We start from the raw sequence: 8133 nt of genomic DNA on the forward strand, positions 1-8133 counted from the left end.
AAGAACAAAACCAGATACACACCATATGTGAGCCCAGGAAGTCAAATCTCACATACAGCTACAAATAAGGGTAATATCAAAAGACAATGCTTAAATACATAGCGTATTAGTATAAAGATTATAACCTCAGAGTATAGACCACGGAAAGACAACTCCGATCTTCAGGCGAAGACTCCAATCCACAGGGACAACTGACTGGTTGATCACAAGCCTAATTCCTTCAATCTCTAGCAATCTGATACCCATCCGGGATTTTTCCAATTATGTGTAAAATAAAGCAAGCGTAAGTACATGTCGTACTCAACAAATATAACATGGGGTTCATGAGGCTCGAAAGGCTGACACTGGTTTAACTGCGATTAGCTTTTAATGAGTCATGATTTTAGCATAGGAGTAGCAACAAGTTTATCTCAAGCCCATAAACACATGATCAGGTAAACATGAATAATGAATAGCATAAACAATTAACCATTAGTGAGCATCTTCATCATCCATATAATTAGTGTCCATCATCTATTCCGTAAGGGTTCCAAGGCCGCTCGTGACCGTGAGCACGGCTGATATACCAGTTTTACACTCTGCAGAGGTTGTACACTTTCACTGTGAGTCGTGATTTACCCTTTTGCCTGAGGCGGCCAACCTCTTGACCCACTACCAAGGAAGGTCGGCAGGGTTCACTATGAAGCCTTTCAAAGGTTCGTCTAACAAGTTAGGGCCGCTAGGTTTCTGTGGCCTACGAATGTAGGGCTCCCCTTCCGACAGGCACAATGACGCGCAGCCTATACACTGACGGACAGAGGCCGCACTATATCCGACCCGGAACACACCCCTCTTGCGCCATAAAGGTAACCACTAACAAGCTAGAAAAGGTCCTCATACTGAGCTAAAGCCAGAGCCATGTAGCCCTCACAGCTGTACTGTAAGTCCCGGATGATCACTTACAGATAAGTCCTTAGGGAGAGGAATCTAGAGCACCATAAAATAGCCCAATGCTCTAGCCCCCTTGTTCCATGTTGCTAAAAAACATCTTTTAATGTTTATTGCATATTCCATTAGTCAAGTTACAAGATCATGGTTGTAGTTGAGCACTAGCAAAGCTACCCAATGCAATACCCAATAGGAATCAAGGTACAAATACAAAAGACTAGGATATCCTTAGTGGTAGTCAAGGTAGACACATGCAGCATGAATTAAGTAATTAAAGGTGTATAGGACAATAAGGATGATCCCATGCTATACTTGCCTTAAACACCGATCCTTCGGTAAGCTTTAATCTTCAACGTTCTTCTTCTTCTTGATCACCACGTATATCTTACCGACTGGACGTAATCATAAAGCACCACACAAGCATCCATATAATCATACATGAAGCAAACAATAGATCTAAATTAGAACAATACACCAAACATCAAATTAAGATGAAAAGTTTGTAAAACGAATCTACGTCTCGCTACGTACACACAGACGCGAAAACACGCTAATCGAAGCTACGATTAAAATGATACCACTATCGATAGATTTACTCATAAAACCGTTAGCTTTATGTGTCTTAATGGTATAAAAACATATATAAGATATTTTATAGAGATTATAATTTACGTCAAATTTAAATTTGATTTATAAAACTAAAGTGAAACAAATCATATTTTATTTATAAATATTATCGTATAGTTTTAAGCAAGTTAGATTTTAACTTTGCAAAATAAAGTAACATGTCAGATCATTTATTCCAATTATACATGGTGCGTGTTTACACTAACCAAATTATTATTTACAAACATATTTATGTTGCTATTAATCAAGTTAACACAAAAAGATGATTGTTAATCTCCATGTTATTTTTAATTTGGAAAGCAGTGTGAACAGAGATTAGTCAAAATTAATATTTAAACTAAAAAAAAAATAGAAAACATGAAGCGTGTTAAACTTCGTTGTCATACAGTAGACTACATCGATTCCAACGCGACACAGAAAGAATAGATTAAAGCGGGGTTAAAGTGATTAAGATATGATGGAAATAAGATAACGACAATGATGAACATATATATCTACAGAGAGTGAGTGGCAGCCTGAGCAGCTCCACGACCGTATATGAACGGTACAATTTCTTGACTGAGGAATAAATAGAGAATGATGATTTATCATGCATGAATGACAAGGCATGACATCAGCATAATATTTGATCACTAAAATAATGGACAATGAGGTGATGCTGACCTTTTATTAATCGGCCAACAGAAGTTTGCTTGTGACGTAAGCAACAATGTTGGTGCTGGTTCTGAGCATCGACGACTTGCAAGATTTGGGAACAGGCAGCTTGCCGCCGACTGGTTTTGTTGGAGATGCACGAATCGACAAGCGGACAAGTTCAGAGCAACTCCTATGATGGAGTGATGACATCAATAGATTAGTCTGTGCATGATTTAAGGCACACGGTTACTCAAGATTGAATACATGGGAAAAGAATAGTAACCTTAAGATTATTTTGGTAAAGGAAAGATCCTGTTTGCTGACCCCTGGCGATGACTACTAGCTTGCATGTGCACTGCAGGAGGATTTTGGCTTGTTCGTGTGCTCGTAGGCGTAGGCATGCATGGTGCTTGCAAGTTGCGTTGACGGCACGCCGGACACGAAAGCTCACGAGTGGTGGCCGGTCTTGCAGAAGACGCAGGCTTGGCTTTCACGTGTGGGCAGCAAGCCCTGGTGGCGAAATCCTGCACGCGCGGATTGACCCCCGGGATGGCGTTGCAGTGCTGCTCAGGCGAGGACCTCCTCCAGATGACGGTAGACGTGCGGACTAGATCTTGGACGTCGCTGCACAAGAGTTTGCCGGAAAACCAAAGAAAGCCTCATCGTCCATGGAGTTCCTCCCCGGAAAAATTGACTTTGATCGGCAAATCGCAGATTGCAGGGGACAAAGACTCGATGGAACGCAGCCACGTTGGAGATCGACAGGAACATGGCAGGCAGCCTTACTTTTTGCCGAGGAGAGGATGGCCGGGCTGGGTAGTGCGGCGGCGACGGCGACGGTGACGACGACGGCGAGGGAAGGAGGGAAAATATAATTTACTACACGAGGGATTTCCCAAACTAGGGGCTCCCCATACGGTAGTTTTGGTGTGCTCTGCCTAAGGGGTTAGTTGATATATATAGTAAGAAAAACTCCCCACATCTCCGTCAACTAGCGATATGGTACTAATTGACGTTGCACCATCCGCCTGCACTAATGGGCATAAATAAACATTAAAGCCCATTAGTAAATAAATGCATGGGCCTTTGAGATTTTACTAGGATTATTGCACATGGGCTTTGAGCGTTGGGAAAAATAAGAGATTTATTATTTTCGGAATTAATTAATTTCATGGATAAAATAATTCTAGAAAAGTCCAGAATTGATATTTAAGCCACGAAAAATACTCCGGGACCTCCGAAAATTTGGGGAAAATTTTCAGAGACACTTTGAAACATGATGAACCCAAATAAAGTATTTGGAGCTCATAAAAAGAATGTTGGGCACTTGGAACATAAGGATTAATGTGAAGGAGGTAGGAATTAAATTCCAGAAGGAAACTGAAAAATTCCTAGAGATAGATATTCGTCTCCTAAACGTATAAAAACACACATTTTGCACATAGAAACACGAGGTGCGACCGGCATGAATGCAACAAACATGTTTCTACCTTATGATAAATTTTAAATTAATGAAAATTTTATTTTCCTATGTTTTCATGCGCTCAAAAATTCAAAAATAAATCATTTTAAACCTATTTTCAAAAGAGGCAAATTTTAGGGTGTTACAACAGCACATGAAACCATCCCGCTTATTTGCCTCGGCCACACCTAAGAAATAGTGCAAGCCCTCAATAAAGTCTTGGGAGCGGCGATCGGCATTGTACATCCAATGGCATGACATAATCTGTATTACACGACAAATTATGAAAACCTTGAACATAATTTAGTATTTTATTACACAACATAAATGATACACACACGGTTGATTAATTAACTAAGTCTGGCTACAACGTAAGCAATCCCAACTATCACTAAACAAACTAAAACTACAATGCACTTCAGTAACATAATTATTTCGTGATCATACGCAACTAAAACAGACAAATCATTCTTCTGTTGAATATCAATAAGCTTCTCCTGCTGGCTCACTGCCTCATCAGCAGCAGCCGCTACCTCAAGCGCACCCAAATTCTGCACGTATGTAGCATAATCTTCCTCCCAGTACCAACCATCGCATCCATTGCCCTCCCACTGTAATTAAAGCCAAAAAATATTTAGTCAAAAATATTCAAGAAAAGCAGGTCAATTAGCCATAAAGATAAAATGCGTAAGCAACACACATCGCGATCCGGGCACTTGTAGAAAACACGACCCTTGTTGGGTCCCTGTCTCTTGACTCGGTACTCCATCACAATCTTCTGCTTACACTTGCCGCAGATAATGAGAGGGAGTTCTGGCCTCAGTCGTTTCGCAACCGAACGAGAGGCCGATGATCCGGTACCAGTTGTCATCTACTTTCTATACTTATTTTTGTAAACTAGTGTAAATTTCATATTTTCTAAAATGATATATTTAAACAAAACTAGTACGGATTTCACATGTTTCAATAAATAACTATCCATACTAGTTGACCTTGCTTACGTGATCATCTCGGCCAGCATTTCTCCACCGGACGGCACCGTACTTGGCCAAGGAAGAGCTCCGATTCTACGAGAAAGGGAACACGGTCTTCCACGACTGTTGCCGCTCTCCCTCGTAGCATCAAAGTTCCTCCTTGACGTCCGTTACCGCTCGGCAGAGAACATGTTGGCCGAGCTGAACACGGTCCACAAGTTCAACTAGTACGGATTTTCTATAATTTTCTAACTATTTACTAAGTTTTTCATTTCATGAAAAATTTAATTCTAAAAAAAGGCATGATTTCTAAGTAGTTCATTTAATGGAAAAAATAATTCTAAGTGACCTGCTCGATATCGGCGAGCTCGTGGACGTTTAGGTTGCCGAGGATAGTAACATTTGTAGATGACATTTGTAGGTCTGAAGTTATCAAATATCCATCAAATTATAGCTCAAAAACATGTTTCAATAAATAACCATCCGTACTAGTTGACCTTGCTTATGTGATCAACTCGGCGAGCATTTCTCCACCGGACGGCACCGTACTAGGCCAAGGAAGAGCTCCGATTCTACGAGAAAGGGAACACGGTCTTCCACGACCGTTGCCGCTCTCCCTCGTAGAATCAAAGCTCCTCCTTGACGTCCGTTACCGCTCGGCAGAGAACATGCTCGCCGACTTGAACACGGTCCACAAGTTCAACTAGTACGGATTTTCTACAATTTTCTAAGTTTACATATAAAATCCTAATAAAGTCCAACATATAAAGTTACATATGCATCTACATCGCAAAATGAGATAAGCTACTGATAAAACATAAGAGGATTAAGTTTGTTACCTCCAAAATCGAAGAGCAACACCAATGGAGGGGGAGAGAGCAAGAACAACAGCAAGCTGAAAAACAGAGACAGTGAGTTTGAATGGAATGGCTCGGGCTCGGGGAGGAAGAAATGAGCTGAATTATAGGCCGGGATTATTAGTCCCGGTTAGGGGTCCAAACCGGGACTAAAGATTAATCTTTATTCTCGGGGCATCACCCAAACCAGGACTAAAAGCTTTAGTCCCGGCTGGTATTACCAGCCGGGACTAAAGATTTACCTTTAGTCCCGGCTGGTAATACCAGCCGGGACTAAAGGCCCCTGCCCCGCGGACGACCGTTGGGCAGGGACCTTTAGTCCCGGTTGGTATTACCAACCGGGACTAAAGGGTCCTTTAGTCCCAGGGGCAAAAAATGTCGAGGCTAATGCTAAATTGGGACATCGTTCTAAAGTCTGTTCTCTAGTAGTGATTGGTTTTAATTATTACTATGTAGATTGTTCAACTGAGCTTGAACAAAAACCAATCCATGTACTAGATTGGAGATCGCCATCCATATATCAGCCCCATTTGTCAAACCTTTTCCTATGTGCACACAACCAAGAAAAAAAAAGACTAAAAACACTTTCATTGTCAATCCATATACTAGATCGCCCTCCTTCTATGCAATTTTAATAAATGTTTTCTTTATCAATGAAAAAAGTTAGAACATATTTAATGTAATTTAAAAATTTTAATGTTACCGCTTACAATCTATCAGCACTAATAGTATTAGACTGAAAAATCTAGACATGGTAACCCATTCCTAGGCTATGCTTGAAATCCTGGTCACATATTAGTAGGCACTAATAGTATTTGATCTTTCTTTCGGAGAAAATGTCTAGAGATATACTTATCTATGTATCAAATGATATGAGTAACGGATTGTTGGACGTCGAAAGTGCGCATTGTAGACAAAGATAGTGCGTGCGGTAGACATCGAAGTGCGTGTTCGGTATGCATGCCAATCAGTCATTTTCTGGATATTGGCGACACAATTATGCCAATCACTTTATTTGCATGCCTATGTGTGGAAATATTCAAGGGGTGCTTTATAATTCTTAGCTATTTGTCAAAACAGCGCGCATGCACAAAACCCACTTACTGGTGGAAAGATATTCTTACTTTCACACAATGCCAAGCTATCTTTCTCCTATATATATCATAACTCTCTCCTTATTAGTAAATATGATAGTCCGAAGCTGGCATGGTACTTGCAATATGTAAGGGCTCACAGCTTCTTCCCTTATCTGATATCATATGCAATTGACATAATTTTCTTCATTGTCTAAGCTCTTAGCTGTATGACATGTCTCGGATTGTTTTTGGCCTTCCTTTCCCATTGGATTTTAGCTCTACAACACTTATCCATATTCCTATGACTATTTTTTCATCGGATGTATTCACTTCATAATAATGAACTAGTAATAATGAATTGCTGTGTTTGTTGGAAACAAAAGAAAGTTCATTGGTGGAGTAACCAAAAAGTGGCAAATCAGTATGCATCAATTATTTACACATCAGCTGTGTTCTGAGTATGTTAACTAGGTATTTAAAAGTGTAAATGAGTTGATAATTTTATTGCAAAGGACATAACTATGTTCAGTAATTGATTGGAAACAATTCACCAATGTATTCAAAGTGACATGTTAAATGTGTGTATTGTTCACTCTTATGTTTACTGATAGATAATTAAACAACCCAATTGGACTTGTAATTTTGTAATACTGTACGAGTATATATACTTCAATTTAGCACTATAGCAATTGCTAAATATCTAATGTCTAGTTTTGTTCACCAGCTGCTATTCTTTGTAGCACAATTTTGAATGTTGGGTTAAAATTAATCTCATAGCACTTCTTCATTTCATGTGTTTAGATTATTCTTATGAAATAAATGTATATGGTGTATTCAGTGGGGAAAATGATGAAGGCATATACCATTCTTATGGCCCTTTGCATGGTAGTTATGTTCTCTTGCAATGCCGTGGAGGGTGGTGGAGCATACATGAGGCATGATGCACTTTCACGCAAAGCTCTAAAAGAACAAAGCAAGATAGCAACTAGTGGCCTGAATCCTTCAGTTAGCAATTTGTCAGGTCAGGCATCTAGCAACGTTAATGGTGTGAACAATAACTCCGAAAGCACAAACACTAATATGTCGGGCACCGCTACAGCCTATACCCCAACGACTGCCACTACCACAGATTCCCACCATGACCTCTCAGTTGATCAGTACCGAAGGATCACCCACAACAATGAGAATAAGCCGTGATGAAGGATTCATATGTCAGGGCACTCAGTATCAACCATGCATAAGAATCTATGGATGGAACCATCTATCTAGTTTGCAAATTTAATTGTATGTTGTAGTTGTGTGTATTTCTGGAACAAACTTGTATTAGAAGATGCCTACTTTGTGTAACGGTATTTTCCATGTACTTCATCCATCTCAAGCATTGGATTCTCAAGGTTTTCCAATGCTCAGGAATGTACCATATATATTGGACTAGTACAAATAAATACATGACTTCATTTTCATAGTTGGGTTACAGTAAGGATTTCTGCATATCCAGCATATTACGCCAGTTAAAGAGGGAATTGTTGAGGTTAGATTTACCAATATTTCTATATTCTTCTTTCATACTACAC

General features: G+C 39.8%; 1 pseudogene; it reads left to right on the forward strand.

Annotated features, from left to right (window-relative positions):
* Positions 1 to 6616: 6616 nt before the first annotated feature.
* Positions 6617 to 7922, forward strand: LOC136495566 (uncharacterized; annotated as a pseudogene).
* The last annotated feature ends 211 nt before the right edge of the window (positions 7923 to 8133 follow it).

This window comes from Miscanthus floridulus, chromosome 12 (assembly GCF_019320115.1).
Source record: "Miscanthus floridulus cultivar M001 chromosome 12, ASM1932011v1, whole genome shotgun sequence".
NCBI classification, from domain to species: Eukaryota; Viridiplantae; Streptophyta; class Magnoliopsida; order Poales; family Poaceae; genus Miscanthus; species Miscanthus floridulus.